This window comes from Aquarana catesbeiana, linkage group LG05 (genome assembly GCF_042186555.1).
Source record: "Aquarana catesbeiana isolate 2022-GZ linkage group LG05, ASM4218655v1, whole genome shotgun sequence".
NCBI classification, from domain to species: domain Eukaryota; kingdom Metazoa; phylum Chordata; class Amphibia; order Anura; family Ranidae; genus Aquarana; species Aquarana catesbeiana.
The window spans coordinates 57,280,517-57,300,568 of NC_133328.1; positions in this window are offsets into that span (position 1 = coordinate 57,280,517).

Consider the following 20,052-nt stretch of genomic DNA (forward strand, 5'->3'; position numbering starts at 1 on the left):
CGTTCTGAGCAGCCGACCGTTTTCTAGCCATGTTGCGTACGCGTACTCCTCGTAGAGTTCGTGCTGTGCGGGGGCTTGGTGTTGGGGTCCTGACCTTGACACAAGTCCAGTCCATGAACAGGGTGGGGAGGAGTTCATGGACCAAGAATTGGTTGCTTCAGCGTGACCAGTTCTGTCATATGCCTTTGCTGAGTGAGATCCGTGAGAATAATCCTGATGATTTCAGGAACTTTCTCAGGATGACGGACCCCGTATTTCACCGTTTGTTGGCTTCGCTGACCCCCTATATCAGCAGGCAGGATACCTGCATGAGGCAAGCCATCACTCCGGAGCAGAGGTTGGTCGCTACCTTGCGGTATTTGGCCACAGGGAGAAGCCTGCAGGACCTCAAGTTCTCGACAGGCATCTCCCCCCAGGCTCTGGGGATCATTATCCCAGAGACCTGTTCTGCCATCATCCAGGTCCTACAGAAGGAGTATATGAAGGTAAGATTTTTATCCTTTTATATCACATTTTATTGTATTGAATGTTTGATAATATATTGTATTTCTTTCCTCATTCCCTAATTACCATGATTGTATTATGCTGTGAATGTCCCCTTTGTCCTCATGCATGCTGGATTTTTATGTAATTATTATTTTAGGTCCTTCATACATATTTGCCTTTCAATAACCTCCCCAGCATGGTGTCTCCTGGCCTATATTCACCTCATGTAGTCACTTAACAATGTATTTTATCAGCTCCATAGTAGTGCTTTACCCCAAACACCCCCTAAAATGTTTGGAAATGTTATTTTTGATTTAAATTCAGGCAGAGGACCAGAGGCTTTTTTTTGTGGTGTCCCCAAATTTTTGGTAACCCTCCCTCCCCCCAACTGCTAAGTCAGCTGATCCCAATTCTCTATCCTCAATCATCTATCTGCTGACTTTGCCAAACCCATACACACTATACCCATCTATTTTGTGCTCAGATTTATGGATGAATTCCCCAAAGCATGTAGTGCAAGGGCCTGCCTGTATACTTTCCAATGGTACTGTTTAAAGTTCTTGTATCCTATTATGATCTTGATAGGTAATAGCAGAATGTCCAAATGTGCTCAAATGTGTACAGTGTGTATTTATATCTTTGTATTATGACACTTCTTACCTGTCCAGTGGTCTGCCAATAGTGTAACTAAGGAGGGGCTGTTCCAAGTAATACCCTGTATTTAGGCATTCATCTCTCAATGAAGTGAAGAGGGTTACCTGTCCAAGAGTTCCCCCCCCTATAATGTTAGAAATGGCCCATGAGAGGGGGGGGGTATGATAGGTGTACCTTATACTTTGTTGTTGTTAAATTCCCCTTAATAAATGCTATCTGGAGGTTGACCCATGATGTTTGTGTCTAATCTGCTTGCCAGGTTTCTGTGAAAAAATAGTAATGTTTATTGTTTTTTCCTCAACAGTTTCCTTCCACGCCACAGGAATGGCAGACTGTGGCCTCCCACTTTGCCCAGCGGTGGGACTTTCCTAACTGCGGAGGGGCAATTGATGGGAAACACGTCCACATCATCCCACCACCCAACTCGGGGTCGTACTATTATAATTACAAGGGGTTTAATAGTATAGTGATGTTGGCGGTGGTGTCGGCTAATTACGACTTCTTGTATGTGGACGTGGGGAAGAATGGCCGGATGTCCGATGGTGGAGTGATCGCCCAGACGGAGTTCTACAGGCGTCTCCAGAATGGCAGCTTGGACTTGCCACCTCCAGAGGACAATGTTGAAGGTCTCCCATTTGTGTTCGTTGCTGATGAAGCATTTGCGCTGGGGGACCACCTGATGCGGCTATTCCCGATGAGGACCCTCACCCCGGAACAGAGGGTTTTTAATTACCGGCTGGCCAGAGCCCGAAGAGTGGTGGAGAACACATTTGGAATCCTGGCCAGCCGGTTCCGATTATTTATGACACCCATCCATATGGCGGAGTATAAACTGAACCATATAATACTTGCCTGCTGTGTTCTCCATAATTTTCTACGAAAACATTCAGCCAACTATGCTGGCTCAGTTGGGCCTGAGGCCGGAATCCCAAACACATCAACAATGACGGCACTTGAAAGCGGCCGTCCTGGCTTGCCCTCCCTGAATGCCCGTGATGTCCGGTTACGATACCTGGAGTTCTTTGCGGGTAGGGGGGCTATCAATATGCCAGACAATATGTGACACCTTTTTCAAATAAAAAACAACCAAAAGAAATTCTTGGTGGCCATTTACTGCTTGTGTTTGTTTTAGCTGACCCTGACAGAAATGTGTTGAGTGCAGAAAATGTCGTGATTGGGTAACCTTATAAAAAACAGTGTTGGCTGGTACTTCCTAAATGCAAAAACACATTTCACTACAAGTGCACTTGCAACTGCACTGAACCTGCACTTGTAGTGCAAAGAGGATTTGCCCTTAGGAAATAACCCCCATTTGTGCATAAAACAACAATTACATCACCCCAAAAGTGTTGTAGTGTTGAGACAATAATCCACACATTCTTGAGTAAGGCACTTTTTTATACCTGCACAATCACATGCGCATTTACCAAAGGTTTTTAAAACAAACCAACATGTTTGTTGTATAACAATGTTTGCAGTAGCATTATGAAAAATCAAAATATCCATTTCAGATAAAACAGGCCTGTGTAAAACCAACAAGAAAGCCAAAAAACTTGAACTTACAAAGTTCACATTAGGTAAAACCTGAAGGCTATATCAGACATCAGTATTTAGGAACTGGGTTTGATATAGCGTTCAGATGGGGGGAAATCACCCCTGGAAAAGCCAAATTTGGAAGATGCACACCAATTTACAAATGTCCACATGTGCTATCTGCCATCATGGGGGATCAAGGGACGTGTTTGGGGGGAGCAAGCCCTTCCTCAACGCTACTTTATAATTGAGGAAGGGGTTGCCCCCCCAAAACGCGTCCATTGATCTCCCGTGATGGCAGATAGCACATGTTGGCACACTGTGTGCATCCTCCAAATTTGGCTTTTCTAAACATTGAAAAAAGTTTGGTACGATAAAACAGGTGATTTTGTGGGGTTTAAATTCGCCCCAAAACATCAATGATGTTATTATTTTTTTTAATAACATCACTGATTTGTTGATGTATGTTTTGCAATTGGAGATTACACCCCATGATCTCCCCGATCAGTATCTGGGCACTTTCAGATGTAAAGTGTTCTGGATCCCTCACATCACGATCACCTAAAAAGAGATAAAGAACAAAAAAAAAGGTCTCAAAAATCTGCCATCAGCCATCTCTTTTACCTGAGTCTGTGGTCGCAGACACTCACCTGTTGTGGTGCCAATCTCCACCACGTCTTCTTCTTCCTCCTGCTCTTCTTCTTGGTTTGGTATTTCACCTTCTTCCAGAGGTGGGGGGTCTCTGGTCTCCTGGGATGAGGGGTGTCCGAGTCTTTTCTCCCCTATGTAAAACAAAAATGGTATACTTAGCACACAGATATTTGATGGCAGAACTATAGAAATAGGAAACATTGCTTGGAAGTGGGGTACAATTGTCTATTTTAGCCGAGTTCCAAGATGTATATTTTTTATTGCCCTTTGTCAAGCTGCAATACTTTACCTGTTTGGTACAAGCTTCACAGATGGAGACCCCCCTATAGTATACACTGGAGCACCTGTGTGCCCCCCTAATAAAAATGGTGTTCTTGTGTCCCACACTAGTGCTCCAGTGTCCAGATGTGAAAACAGCTGCTCAGTGTCCTCTCCTTACACACAATCTAGTTTGCATTTCATTCTAGTAACAAACCCATCTACACAAACAAATATTTGGCATCCAAGTAGGCCCCCAAAAATGTGTGAAAATGCATATGGCCTAAACAATGGTGTTCTAGAGGCCGAAAGAAAAATGTTTGATACGAACGAATAATGTGCCCATGAACATTAAAGTTGACCTTTGGAAACGTTACAACTAATCAAAGCATATGGAGCAGAACGAACGTAATAAAGACAGAAAGAATAGGAACACAGCACAACTACTTACTTTTTTGCAGCACTCTCCGGATCTTTCGGTACTGCTCTGGCTCTCTCAACTTCAGGTCCGACCACCGCTTCCTGAGCTGATCTTTAGACCTTCGTACCCCGAAATTCCGCTCTAGACTCCTGACCACTTTCGCCATGATTTTGGCCTTTCGGATATTGGGGTTGGGGTAAGGCCCATATTTTCCGTCATAGTAGGCCTTCCTCATGATGTCGACCATCTCCAACATCTCCCCAAACGACATATTTGTGGCCTTAAAACGTCTCCTTCTGGATCGGGACGTGCCTGGATCCGCCCTTTCCTCCTCCTCCTCGTTGCTACAATTAGCCCGCACCTGCTGTATGTCCGCCATCATGCTCTTCCCCCACTGCGCCGAACGAAAAGGGGCGGGGAATACACTAGAAAGAACGTCAGGGGCGGGCGGAGTTACACGCATGCGCTGTGTATATAAAGCGTAACACGCATGCGTATTACGTTTGATCTGTGAGCGGAGGAAGGAGCATTGAACGCGGCGATCGTAAGAACGAAGGTAAGAGACAAACTTGGGCCTATACTGCTTCTATAGATTGAGGCCTATATTGTAACAAGATTAGGAGAGTTTGGTGTGACATTAGGCTTTGTCTTGTGTTGTGTCTTGCAGTGAACATGGATATGGTACTGAAAGATCAGGACTTCATTTCAGTCTTCATAGAGATGCTAAGGGAGCTGCCCTGTCTGTGGGAGATTAAACACCCCCATTACAAGAACCAAACAAAGAGGAAGGCAGCACTGGAGCAATTGTGTGAAATTGTGAAGCAGGTGATCCCCACGGCAGACATCACTTATTTAAAGATATTAATTGGTGGCCTGAGGAGCACATATCTGAGGGAGCGCAATAAAGTCCTGGATTCGCAGAGATCCGGAGCAGCAGGTGACATCTATGTCCCCAGGATGTTGTACTACGACAGGCTGCACTTTCTGGCAGGCCAGACTGAACCCAGGTCATCACTCTCCAGTCTTCCTTCCACGCTTCCTTCCCCCCCGGCTGAGGCTTCTGACGCCCAACCTGGGCCTTCCAGGCCACATGTGGAGGAGCCCAGATTGAGCCAGGTATAGCATTCCTCTAAATATTTCTGCTTGTCCAATCAATGATGTGAACTAGATGTTAGTTGGGAGTACTAATTTAGGATTGTGATTGATGATGCAAAAACTAAAACCATGTCCTTTTTCATACACAGGGAAGTCTCAGCCAGGAGGTGGCCGGGCCGAGCCGGCTGGCTGATCTGCAGGTCCCTCCATCCCCCCTGGAAAGAGAAAGTGGCAGTAGGAGGAGTACCCTAGAGGAGGCGGCTATCAGATTTTTTTGTAGGGCTACAGAGGTCCTGGGAGCACCACACACCAGGCAGGAGAACTTTGCTGCATTCATAGCATATAAAATGCAGAGGATGGAGGAGGGCCAAAAAGCCATGTGTGAGGCCCTCATATCAGAGGCTCTGGCGAAAGGTATGAGGGGCCAAATTACACCTCAAACACACCTTCGCGATGGTCCTCCTCCTCCTCCTGCAGGTCCTACTCCTCCTCCAGGTCCTACTCCTCCTCCTGCCACATCTCCAACTGCACAGCCACAGCCCGGAAGGAAGTCTGAAAGGAAGACCAGACAGTGAGGACCCTGGATCCAGTCTGGTCGGCGAAAAGATGCAGCCTCTTGTGGTACCACAGCCTGGGGACACTGATGTCATCTGCTGCTATCCGGATCTCTGTGAATCCCGGACCAGACTGCCCTCCCTTACATATGGACTCCTCAGGCCACCAATTTTGAGGTTTAAGAATTGATGTCTGCCGTGGGGGTCCCAGGCTTCACTAATTTCTCCTGTTGATCCAGTGTTGCCTTCCTCTTTGTTTGGTTTTGAGCCCTTACTAAAGGATTTTTGTTTTGAATTATACTCTCCTATGTGTTTTACTTCAAAAATGATGGTTTGTTTGTGAGGATTCAGATACATTTCTAATATACAATGTGAAATGAACAAGGGACACCAACAACAAAAAATCTCATGGAGATTAAATAATAAAAGATATCAATGGTGTTGGGGTAACTTGCCACACAAAACACACACAAAAATATTCTGGAGTAAAAATAAAAATAACATTGAACAAAGATGAGCCTTGGAAAAAATCCAAACATTAAAGAAAAAAAAAGGCTTAAAAACAAAAAAAAAAAACATAAAAAATATAAAACTGTCAGATGTGACAACTAATAACAATATATTGAGGGAATCCCACTAAAAAAACACAAATAAAACTTTGTGAGAAGTGTGTGTGAATATGAGCAGCAAAACTACTTCATTCTTGTCACATTATAAAGAAGAAGAGAGTGCGCTGTATTAAACCATTTTTTACATTGCAGCGTGACGAAAGTGCTGTATCCATTGCGAACGCTAAGTTTACCAGAACGAGCTGTCCCGTGTCGGAATTTCTTCTGAGCATGCGTGGCACTTTGTGCGTCGGAACAGGCCACACACGGTCGGAATTGACGCGATCGGATTTTGTTGTCGGAAAATTTTATCTCCTGCTGTCCAACTTTGTGTGTCGGAAAATCCGATGGAAAATGTCCGATGGCGCCCACACACGGTCGGAATTTCCGACAACACGCTCCGATCGGACAATGTCCATTGGAAAATCCGACCGTGTGTACGGGGCATAATTCTGGCTCTAATTCCCACTTTGTTGGAAGCAGTAAAGGAGGCTATGAGTTGGCAGGAGGAAAAATCTCCACCTAAGAAACAAAGAAAATATTACCCTGACTTCAAGAAGTCCATTCCTTCCTTTCCGCTTATTTTTGAGGTACAGGAGATTTTGGAAGAAGAATGGGCAAAGACGGATAGAAGAATGTAACAGAATGTAGATGGGGGTTATGGCGCTCCCTTATGGGGGGTATATAAGTGATTACAGTAAATACTGATAAAGATATTATAATGAATAGTAAATACCATACGCAAAGGGTAAATAAGTGCAATAACTCTGGATGCTCATAAATTGATTAATACCATAAAAAATTGAAAAAAGTGAAACCAAAAAAATGATGAAAACATCCCATTCGCATGTAATGGGCAAGTGTGAAATATTAGTCAGTTGCAGGTGCTGACCAATAGGTGCTACTAATATATATAATACATGTGCAACTCTGTAATTAGTCCAACGTGTCCCAAAAGTAAATAACAATTGCAAGCCAATAGGAAAAATAAATATAAAGGAAAAAATAAATAAAAAATAAGATAAAAAATCCAAATGGAGTAAAAAATACAAAAAGTCTAATCAAAAGTGATATATTCCAAAATATATATATCATAACAAAGTTCCAACTGCTTTGGTGACTGTAGTGCCCACAGAGGAGAATATCCGTGACTTCAGTGCTCCCCCTTTTGGCTCCCCACTCACCGGCTCCCAATACCCCTGCAGGGGTGACAGACACTATAAGATTCCAATGCCGTCCTCTTGGTTGGTATCCCGTGGTTGCTGAAATATGGTAATCCTCTGTCCCAGGGTTCCCAGGTCAATCATCCATATCACCTTACACCACGTCCAAGAAGGGGAATCGCCAGAGAAATCCTGCTAAGTCATAGAACTTCTCCGTCTGGAATATCACTGCGACCGCCCAGAGGATCCACTGGATCCCCAGACTGGTACCGAGGAAGAGGGAGAGGTCCTGAAGCATATCTGAGGAACCAGAAGGTGTCCGTCAATTGTTTCTTTCTGAAAAGCACAGACTTGTACTACTGACATGTACAAGGAAAGGTGCAAAAGACTGGGGAATGCCCAACAACATCACAATGAACAGCAAATAATTACAATTTTAAAACCATATGTACAATATATAGAAGGAAGGGGATCAGCATATATAATCCATTAGGGGTCCATATGACAAGTCTGTAGGAAAGGGTGTAGGTATAAAGTCCACAAACAGGGCTGCCTATCAGAGAACTGAAACCAAGCTCCAGGATCTATAGAAAAAACACAAGGGGGGGAGGCGCCTCTGGGTGTAGTATAAAAATTTCTCCACCAGAGTTTTGGCGACTGCACTAGCTTGTTGGTCTTTGGTCGGGAAAGCAAGAGCATAGCGGGTGAAATGATCTGTCACAACCAGGACATTGCTTCGCCCACTCAGGTCAGGTTCTAAACACACAAGAAATCAATGCACACCAATTCTATTGGCCCTTGACTTTGAAGATGACCCATTGGGGTAGCCCTACCAGGCAAAGTCTTTCTTTGGATGCACCGAATACAGGACCGACAATAACTTTCGACTTCGGCCCTCATGGATGGCCAAAAAAAGAGGTTCTATCTGGCCCCAAATGCCTATGTTTATCATGAAGAGCTGTCAGTACTACAAAAAACACAAGGGGGGGAGGTGCCTCTTGGTGTAGTATAAAAGCCGTTTTTTTATTAAAAGACAATGTGCAAACAACTCACACTTCAGTAGTATTAAAAGAAGCATCTGAGAAGCCAGAAGGGTAATCCATCATAGGGCAGTTCATCGTGTAGCTCGTAGTATACCGCTAAAGCCGGCCGCAGTGGTGATGTACATCCAAACGAGGCTTGGAACGCAGGTGGAGAGCAAGCGCACAGCCGCGACGTCACGGATGATGGATTACCCATGGATGGCTTTTTTTGGCCATCCATGAGGGCCGAAGTCGAAAGTTATTGTCGGTCCTGTTTTCGGTGCATCCAAAGAAAGACTTTGCCTGGTAGGGCTACCCCAATGGGTAATCTTCAAAGTCAAGGGCCAATAGAATTGGTGTGCATTGATTTCTTGTGTGTTTAGAACCTGACCTGAGTGGGCGAAGCAATGTCCTGGTTGTGACAGATCATTTCACCCGCTATGCTCTTGCTTTCCCGACCAAAGACCAACAAGCTAGTGCAGTCGCCAAAACTCTGGTGGAGAAATTTTTTGTCCATTATGGTCTACCTTAGCGCCTACATTCAGATCAAGGCCGGGATATTGAGAGCAAACTGGTACAAAGACTGTGTGAACTATTAAACATTCAAAAATCCAGAACCACACCTTATCCCCAAGGAGATGCGCAACCGGAATGTTTCAGTCATACTCTGTTAAACATGCTGGGAACACTACCTCTGCAAAAGAAAACAACATTTGGATGACTACATTGCCGCAGTAGTCCACGCTTACAATAGCACGATGAATGACTCTACCAGATACTCACCTTACAGGTTGATGTTTGAGAGAGAGGCCCGTTTACCTGTAGATCTAGCTTTTGGAGCGTCCCTGGATCACAGTTCTCAGGCCTCTTATCGAGGATATGTTGATAGACTTCGGAAAAACTTGAAGACTGCCTATGAAAAAGCCAAGGAGGCACCCACTGCTAGAGAACAGAGAAACAAAGGGAACTTTGATCTCAAGGTGAGGGTTCAGGACTTACAACCAAGATATCGGGTACTGTTACGCAACTTGGGGTACCAGGAAACAAGTTGTCCAATCAGTGGCGTTCTCAACCATACATCATCTGTAAACAATTACTTGGGCTTCCTGTTTACCAGATTCGCCCTGAAGGGAAGACCGGTCCACTCAAGACATGGTATCAAAACCACCCACTGCCTATAGCTATTCGGGTATCTCATAGTTACATAGTAGGTGAGGTTGAAAAAAGACACAATTCCATCAAGTTCAACGCATGTGTGTGATAATCTGTCAGTATTCCCTTGTATATACCTGTATGTTGTGGTCGTTCAGGTGCTTATCTAATAGTTTTTTTAAAGTATCGATGCCCCCCCGCTGAGACTACCGCCTGTGGAAGGGAATTCCACATCCTTGCTGCTCTTACAGTAAAGAACCCTCTATATAGTTTATGGTTAAACCTCTTATTCTAATTTTAATGAGTGGCCACGTGTTTGTTAAACTCCCTTCCGTGAAAAAGTTTTATCCCTATTGTGGGGTTACCAGTATGGTATTTGTAAATTGAAATCATATCCCCTCTCAAGCGTCTCTTCTCCAGAGAGAATAAGTTCAGTGCTTGCAACCTTTCTTCATAACTAATATCCTCCAGACCCTTTATTAGCTTTGTTGCCCTTCCAGTACATCCTTCCTGAGGACTGGTGCCCGGAACTGGACAGCATACTCTGGGTGCGGCCGGAGCAGAGTCTTGTAGAGTGAGAGAATTATTGCTTTATCCCTGGAGTTAATCCCCCTTTTTTTTTTTTTTTCCAAATAACATTTTATTGTAATATTTGTATTACAGGAGTACATAATATGTAAAAAACGACAAATAAAAAAAGAAGGAAAAAAAAAAAAGGGGAGCATGTAATAAGGAACATTTATATAACAATTCCCTTCATTTTTCCCTATAATACTGCTCAAAACTGTACATGTCGTTAAAACATTCAAGGCAGAGAGAAAGAAAAAGAGGGAAAAGAGAATAAAGGAAGAGAAGGGGGGGGGGATGATCGTTATAATAAATTGTTTACTTGATCATGGTGGATCCTCTCAGAGATGCCACAGCTCCAATACTTTATTATGTGCTTCCAGCCTATCCTGTATTCTGGCCGTCATCTTCTCCATCAACTCCACATCTTTAATCCTGGCGTATAGGGCTTCAGGAATGGGGGGGGAGGTTTTTTTCCAGTGTAGAGCAATAAGACAACGTGCCGCTGTGAGAATGTGGCGCATTAATTTTTTGTAAGGTGTGGGAATCTTTAATTGTAAGACTCCTAGGAGAAAGGACTTGGGGACCATGGGGATCTGTACTTCCAGAAGACCTGTCAACAACTGTTGGACCGCAGCCCAGAAAGGATTAATCAATGGACAGCTCCAATAGATATGAAGGAGTGTCCCTCTTTCTTTTTGGCAGCGCCAGCAGCGATCAGAGCTGGAGGGATATATGGCGTGGAGGGTGTCTGGGGTCATATACCAGTATAGGAGGATTTTATAGGTGTTTTCCTTGTATAGGTTACAAAGGGAGCTTTTTGCCGCCTGGGTCCATATCGTCTGCCATTGCTCCATGGGGAGTTCCTCATCGAGGGCTTTTTCCCATTTGATCATGTAAGCATGTTTACCTTTAGTTTCCAATGGGTGGGCATTTATTATTTTGTAAATGTCAGAGATTAAGCCCTTCTGGGCCGTATCCCCCAGGATTAGGTTTTCAAAAGGCGTTGGAAGGGAGAACTGTAGGTCAGACGATATGGACAGGACATAGTGGCGTATTTGCAGGTAACTGTAGAAGGCTTGATGCGGAAGGTCATATTTGGTCTGAAGATCAGAGTAGGACAGTAGCCTGCGAGATCTAGGGTCTACTATGTTTCCGTAATGGAAAAGGTTTTGTGACATGGGGGACATCTGGTGAGTGAGACTGTCTGGGATTTTGGGATTGCAGATAAAGGACGTTAGGACCGATTTTTCTGAGGACAACTCATGTAAGTGGGATAGTTTGTTCCACAATTGACGAAGTTGGGACATGGTTCCCAGTAAGCGCTCAGGGGGGACCTCTGCCCTCGCGTTCCATAGTAGGCTGTTTGGATGGGTTGGGGCTAACCATATTTTTTCAATTTCTGTCCACCTGTTATAGGACCTTTGAGTGAACCACGAGGCTATGGCACGTAGTTGGGTGGCTTGGTAATATTTATTGAGGTTGGGAAAGGCAAGGCCTCCATCTGAGCGTGCCGCCATCATTACCGATTGGGGAATTCTATGTCTTTTGTAGTTCCAGGTGAATTTAAAAAGGTCAGATTGAAGTTTACTCAGGTGATTGCGGGGGACCACGATGGGTAATGTTTGGAAAGGGTAGAGTAATTTCGGGAGGATTGTCATCTTAATCGACGCGATCCGACCTAACAAGGAAATGTGGTGTTTTTTCCAGGTTATAAGCAGGGCTCTGATGGAACGGTATATGGGAGGAAAGTTTTCCTAGTATAAAGTGTTGAATTTTGTGGTGATATGTACCCCTAGGTATTTCAAGGAAGTTGTTTTCCAGTGGTAGGTGAAATTTGCCTTCAGGTGTGTCGTTTCCGTTTCCGAGATGTTAATTGGGAGGGCCTCTGACTTAGAGGTATTGATTTTATAGCCCGACAGGGCTCCGTATTTGTCCAGTTCTGCATGTAGATTTGGTAGGGAGATTCTGGGTTGGTCAGGGTGAGGATCACGTCATCAGCGAACAATGAGATCTTGAACTCCCGACCCCTGACTGAAATTCCTCGAATATCCTGGTTGCCTCGAATAGAAGCCGCCAGGGGTTCGACACATAGAGCGAATAATAGGGGTGACAGTGGGCATCCCTGGCGAGTGCCGTTTGTTATCGAGAAAGTGGGGGAAATGGCAAAGGGAGTCCTGACCTGTGAAGAGGGATTGGAGTAGAGGTGTTTTATAGCTCTCAGGAATGGTCCCCGAAATCCCGCGTGTTGTAATGTGGCGAACAGGAAGGGCCACCCAAGTCGTTCAAAGGCCTTTTCGGCATCCAGACTAAGTAGCAAAGACGCCGACTTCTCCCTGTTTGCCACATCAACCAGATCAATCACCTTCCTGGTATTATCACCTGCCTGTCTAAGGGGGACAAAGCCCACCTGGTCTTTGTGAATAAGGGATGGGAGGATCATGTTCAATCGGATCGATAATAGTTTAGTGAAAATTTTTAGGTCTGAGTTCAGCAAGGCAATGGGTCTATAGTTAGCACATAGGGTAGGGTCTTTATCTGGTTTAGGGATCAGAGTGATAAATGATCGTTGCATGTCTGACGGGATGGGGGAGTCTCGTAAAAGGCATTAAAAAGTTTGCACATATGTGGTAAGAGGATGGGGAGGACGGCCTTATAATATTCGTAGGGTAATCCGTCTGGGCCGGGGGCCTTGTGGGACGGGAGAGTTTTTATAGTCTGTTCTATTTCCTCCTCAGTAATTGGCATGTTTAAAGTTGCCAGGTCAGAGGTTTGGAGCTGTGGGACTCCGCTCTCCGCAAGGTAACGTTGCATACGTTGGAGAAGGTCGGGGGGGGGCGGGATTACTAGGAATATTAGGATTGTTGTAGAGGCCCTGGTAGTAGTCTGCAAAGGTATCGGCAATGTCTTTGGGGTGGGATAATAGGGAGCCTAATTTATTCTTAATTTGGTGTGGTGTGGATATGTGGGAGTTATCACGTAGTTTTTTCGCTAGTAAGGAGTGTGCCTTGTTGCCCTTATCGTAGTACAATTGTCTTAGTCTGAGGATGGCTTTTTCTACCCGCCCCATAGCCAGGTCGCTCAGGGTTGTTCGCAGATGTATGACTTTTTTAAGGAGGGTTAGGGTAGGGGAGCGTTGCAGTCGGCTTTCTAAAGCTCTAAGTTCTTTTTCGGTTTGAAGTTTTGTGGCCAGGGCATCCTTTTTCATGGCAGATGATAGTGCCATGCATCTGCCTCGGATTACAGCCTTGTGGGCTTCCCATAGTGTGGATGGGGATATGTCAGGGGTATTATTTTCTGCAAAGTAGTATTTTAAAGTGGATATTAGTTCCGTTTTCGATGGGAGGTGCTGAAGGAGGAACGTGTTTAATTTCCAATTGTATGGCTTACAGTTGGCGGAACCTAGTTCCAATTTAAGTGAAATGGGTGCATGGTCAGACCATGAGATTGGTAATATCCGTGCCCCTCGTGTATGTCTAAGCGTGAAATTATTTACAAAGAAATAATCGATGCGTGAGTGTGTTTGGTGGGGGGCTGAATAGAACGTGTATTGCCGGTCGCCAGGGTGGAGAGCCCTCCAGGCATCGAAGAGAGCATAACGTCTAGAGAGTCTGCGAAAGAGCTTCGAGTCTCGCAAGGCACGGGCCGATATCGCCCTGGGGCTCACCACCTGACGATCCGCCGTTGTTGAGTGAGTTAGATTAAAGTCGCCTCCCACCACTAATGTCTCATGTTCAGATTTAAAGAGGCGAGTAAATACTTTAGACAGAAAGTTATATTGTTTGATGTTGGGAGCATAGAGGGTGCAAAGGGTGAGTGCCTGTTTTTGCCAAATCCCCTTTTTTTAATGCATGCCAATATTCTATTTGCTTTGTTAGCAGGAGCTTGGCATTGCATGCCATTGCTGAGCCTATCAATCTACTAGAACCCCCTAGGTCCTTTTCATCCTAGATTCCCCCAGAGGTTCTCCCCCTAGTTTATAGATTGCATTCATATTTTTGCCTCCCAAATGCATTATTTAAAATTTTTCTACATTAAACCTCATTTGCCATGTAGTTACCCACCTCATGAATGTGTTCAGATCTTCTTGCAAGGTTTCCACATCCTGCGGAGAAGTTATTGCCCTGCTTAGCTTAGTATCGTTCACAAATACAGAGATTGAACTGTTTACCCCATCCTCCAGGTCGTTTATGAACAAATTAAATAGGATTGGTCCCAGCACAGAACCCTGTGGGACTCCACTTCCCTCCCCTGACCATTTTGAGTATTCCCCGTTTATCACCACCCTCTGAATTCGCCCTTGTAGCCAGGTTTCAATCCATGTACTCACCCTATGGTCCATGCCAACGGACCTTATTTTGTACAGTAAACATTTATGGGGAACTGTGTCAAATGCTTTTGCAAAATCCAGATACACCACATCTACGGGCCTTCATTTATCTATATGGCAGCTCACCTCCTCATAGATGTTTAATAGATTGGTTTGGCAAGAACGATTCTTAATGAATCCATGCTGATTACTGCTAATGATACAGTTTTCCTTACTAAAATCTTTTAGATAGTCCCTTATCATCCCCTCCAAGAGCTTGCATACTATTGATGTTAGACTAACTGGTCTGTAATTCCCAGGGATTTATTTTGGGCCCTTTTTAAACATTGGTTCTACATTGGCTTTTCTCCAATCCACTGGTACCATTCCAGTTAGTAGACTGTCAGTAAAAATTAGGAACAATGGTCTGGCAATTACTTGACTGAGTTCCCTAAGTACCCTCGGGTGCAAGCCATCCGATCCCGGTGATTTATTAATTTTAAATTTCCCAAGTCAATTCTAATTCTGTCTTCTGTTAGCCATGAGGGTGCTTCCTGTGATGTGTCCTGAGGATAAACACTGCAGTTTTGGTTACTAAAGCCCCCCGATTCCCTCGTGAAGACTGAGGAGAAGAATAAATTCAATACCTTCGCCATCTCCCCATCCTTTGAAACCAGATGTCCGTCCTCATTCTTTATGGGGCCAATATGGTTGGTCCTCCCTTTTTTACTGTTTACATACTTAAAGAATTTCTTGGGATTTTATTTTTTGCTCTCCTCCGCTATGTGTCTTTCGTGTTCTATCTTCGCCACCCTAATTGCACCCTTATATTTGTTGTTGCATTCTTTATAAAGTATGAATGCTGATGATGATCCCTCAACCATGTATTTTTTGAAAGCCTTCTCCTTTGCTTTTATATGCATTTTTACATTGGGGTTAAGCCATCCAGGACTTTTGTTCACTCTTTCAAATTTATTACCCAATGGGATGCACTGGCTAATGCCCTTATTTAATATGCTCTTAAAGCGAACCCATTTCTCCTCCGTGTTCTTTGTTCCTAAGATTTTATTCCAATTTATGCCTTCTAATGCCGCGTACACACGGTCGGACTTTTCGTCTACAAAAGTCCAACGGACGCTGACGGACTAAAGCTGGCTGGTAATCCGATCGTGTGTGGGCTTCTCCGGACTTTCAACTGACTTTTTTAGCCTCAAATCCGACGGACTTTAGATTTGAAACATGCTTCAAATCTTTATGTCGTAACTACGACGGACCCCGAAATCCGCTCGTCTGTGTGCTAGTCCGACGGACAAAAACCCATGCTAGGGCAGCTATTGGCTACTGGCTATGAACTTCCTTATTTTAGTCCGGTGTACGTCATCACGTACGAATCCGTCGGACTTTTGTGTGGTCGTGTGTAGGCAAGTCCGTTCGTAAGAAAGTCTGCCGCAAGTCCGCCGAAGGTACGTCGGAAGTATGTCGGACAGGCTGTCGGACTTTTGTAGACGAAAAGTCCGACCGTGTGTACGCGGCATAACAAGGTTCGTAGTTTAGGGAAGTTGGCTCTTTTGAAATTCAATGTCTTTGTATTCCCCTTATGTTTCCTATTTGTGTGATTTATACTGACGCCAATTGACCTGTGATTGCTGTTTCCTAAATTGCCCCGTATTTCCACATCCGTGATCAGGTCTGTATTGTTGTTAATCAGTAGATCTAGTAATGCTTTATGTCTAGTTGGTGCGTCTACCATCTGACCCATGAAATTGTCCTGCAAGACATTTAGGAACTGGCGAGCCTTAGAAGAATGTGTGGTTCCCTCCGCCCAGTCTATGTCTGGATAAATAAAATCCCCCATTATGATGACACTTCCCATCCTTGCTGTTAATTCAAATTGTAATAGGAGGTCCACCTCCCCCTCCTCCCTCAGGTTAGGGGGCCTATAGCATACTCCCAGTATTATCTTCATCTTAGCTTCATCCCTTTGGAGCTCTACCCATAAGGATTCCAACCGCTCCCTTAGTGATGTCATCTCTCACATTCACTTGTACATTATTCTAGATATATAGACATATACCCTTTTTTACCCTCTCTATCCCTGCTATAAAGGGCATACCCTTGAATGGTTGTCAGCCAATCATGAGAGCTGTTGAACCAAGTCTCTAAAATTTCCACAAAATCCAAATCCTCCTCGTACAACAGTATCTCATCGTTCACCCAACTTGTCTGCCAGGCTCCTGGCATTTGGTGAACATGCCACGTAGTTTAGACAGGTCGCATACTACCCTCTTATTGGGGGGTCTGAAATTGCAACTAGGACTTGTTACTATACTTACCTTGGGTTTATGTGCTTTAGTCAACCTACCACTAACTATCGCTGACTATCTCTACCTCTGGACCCTTCCCCCCGTCGCCTAGTTTAAAAACCCCTCTAAATTTTTGGCCATTTTTACTCCCAGCAGATCTGCACCCTCCTCATTTAGATGCAGTCCGTCCCTTCTATAGTACTGGTAACCGACTGAGAAGTTGGCCCAGTCCTCCAGGAACCCAAACCACTCCTTACTACACCAGCTCCCCAGCCACTTGTTTACTTCCCTAATCTCCCTCTGCCTTTCTGGTGTGGCTCAAGGTACCGATGGTATTCTTGAGAATACTACCTTGGAGGTCCTTTTCCTCAATTTAGCTCCCAAGTCCCTAAAATTGTTCTTTAGGACACTCCATCTGCCTCTGACTTTTCTCGCTGGAGGAGTTCTTCCCCTGGCAGCTAGGAGAGTCCCTCAGCTCCAGCAGTGCTGGCCCCTAACTGGTTTCACCCATGTCACTCAATGGAGTGTACTTATTGGGATGCTCCAGCCCTGGATCGGGCTCCCTGGCTCTTTCCCCTATCCTTCCTGACTGTCACCCATTTACTCTTTTCTAGTGCCTGCACCTCTTTGTCTCCATCCGCCTCTGTGCAGGCAGCACAGTGGTGTAGTGGTTACCGCTCTCACCTAGCAGCAATAGAGTCGCTGTTTCAAATCCCGACCACGACACCATCTGCCTGGAGTTTGCATGTTCTCCCTGTGCCTGCGTGGGTTTCTTCCATGTACTCCGGTTTCCTCCCATACTCCAAAGACATGCTGGTAGGTTAATCACATCCTGTCTATAAATTGGCCCTAGTATGTGTATATGTGGGTTTGTAAGCCCGTCTGGACCCTACTGGGTAAAGGGCCGTGCTATATCAAGATGCAACTCAACCTAACTCAATGCCATCTCTACGCTGACAACACCCAAATCTACCCCTCGGCTCACTCTGTCTCCTTACATATCACTAATTTACTAACAGACATATCAGCGTGGATGTCACTTCACTTCCTCAAACTCAATCTTTCCAAAAATGAGCTCATGATTTTTCCTCCCCCATGTGCCCCTTCCCCTGATCTCTCTGTCAAGATCGATAACACTACTATCAGCCCGCCCCCACATACCAAGGTTCTAGGTGTAATCCTGGACAATCCTTTCAGCCCCATGTCCAATCACTGTCCAAATCTTGCCGCCTCAACTGCCGCAACATCTCTAGAATATGCCCCTTCCTAACCAATGACACCACAAAGCTCCTAGCTCTCTCCCTGGTCATCTCTCCCCCTGACTACTGTAACTCCCTCCTCATTGGATTAATTTTACATAGGCTGCTACTCCTCTCTGTCAATCCCTCCCCTGACCCAACTAATTAAATTCAAAATACTAACAACAACTTAAAAAGCCATCCACAACTCGGCCACCAGCTACATCACTAACCTAGTCTCAAAATACCAACCAAATTGTTCTCTTCGTTCCTCCCAAAACCTCCTGCTCTCTAGTTCCCTCATTATCTCCTCTCATGATCGCCTCCAGGACTTTTCCTGAGCTTCTCCTATCCTATGGAACTCCCTACCCCAATCTGTCCGACTATCTCCTACTCTGTTTGCTTTTAGACGATCCGACTGGTTGAACAAAAAGTCAGTATTCTGAGATTAAAGTAAAATTCTGTAATTAAACATTAGAAATCTAAGTTTCAGAGTTCAAGTTTCAAAATCAGAGTTATGAAATTAAAGTCAAGTTAACAAAGGGGTCCCCAGATCCCCCGCCCCCACCTTTGTGAATAAGTATCCCCTACCCATTCACCAAAAAAAGTGTCAAAAGGAAATGAAGGCAGTTTTGACAATTCCGTTATTAAATAAATATAAAAAACCATATCCCCCGCACTGCCGGACCTGAAAAAAGAAAAAAAAATTTAGGGCCTACCTGCTCTACCATTTTGACAGTTCTTAAATAGGTAAGGGGCAGGACCACCTGGTGACGTCACCTGGTGGCACTGCCCCTTGTGACATCACCGACCCAGCATGCACATTTGCTCAGATCAAACTGTTCGCCTAACTCTAGTAGTGATATTTGCTCATCACTGGGGTTTTTTAAATTTTTTGCAATATAAACAAAAAAAGACCAAAAATTTTGAAGAAAAAAAACAATATTTTTTACTTTCTGTTATAAAACATATCCAATAAAAAGTAAAAACATTTCTTCATAAATTTTGGCCAAAATGTATTCTGCTTTATGCTTTTGTAAAAAAAAATCCCAATAAATGTATATTGATTAGTTTGCATGAAAGTTAAAGCGCCTACAAACTATGGTGTGTGTGTGTGTGTGTGTATATGTATGTATACAGTATATATGTATGTGTGTGTGTATATATATATATATATATATATATATATATATATATACACACACACACACACACACACACACACACATATATTGTATAAAAACAATTAAACATTTTATATATATATGCTTAGCAGGGATGAGAAACTGAGAGATCACTCCCTCTGTACAGAAATCTGTTTTGTTTGTGATGTGATGATCAGCAGGTCCTGACTGTGAATCATTGGCAGGGACTTGCTGACAGGCTTCTGCTGTGCACAATTACTGCGGGAGCTGGGCAGGGGGCACGCATGTGCGCACAGTAAACCCAGAAGTAGGCAGCATCATATGGGTATGTCGGTTTGCCTACAGCGGCCACCCGTCTGCAGTACATTGCCCGCGGATGGGCGGTAATAAGCTGGTCATACACTACAGTAGTAGATTTTCGAAGAAACGTACAGTTGTGTGAAAAAGAATTTGCCCCCTTCCTGCTTTTTTATTTTTTTGCATATTTCTCACACTTAAATGATTCAGATCATCAAACACATTTTAATATTACACAAAGATGACCAGAGTAAATCCAAGATGCAGTTTTAAAATTATTATTTCATTTATTAAGGGAAAAAAGCTGTTCAAACCTGCCTGGCCCTATGTAAAAAAGTAATTGCCCCCTCCCGTGATAAATCAAGAATGAACTGTGATTAACCACAATTTTTTGGAAAGCTGAGTTAAATTTCACTTGCCACACCCAGGCCTGATTACTGCCAGACCTGTTGAATGAAGAAATCACATAAATAGAAGCTGTCTGACAAAGTGAAGCACGCTAACAGATCACAAAACGCCACACATCAAAAAAATTAAAGAACAGATTAGAAACAAAGTAATGTAAGTGTATCGGTCTAGGAAGGGTTTCAAAGCCA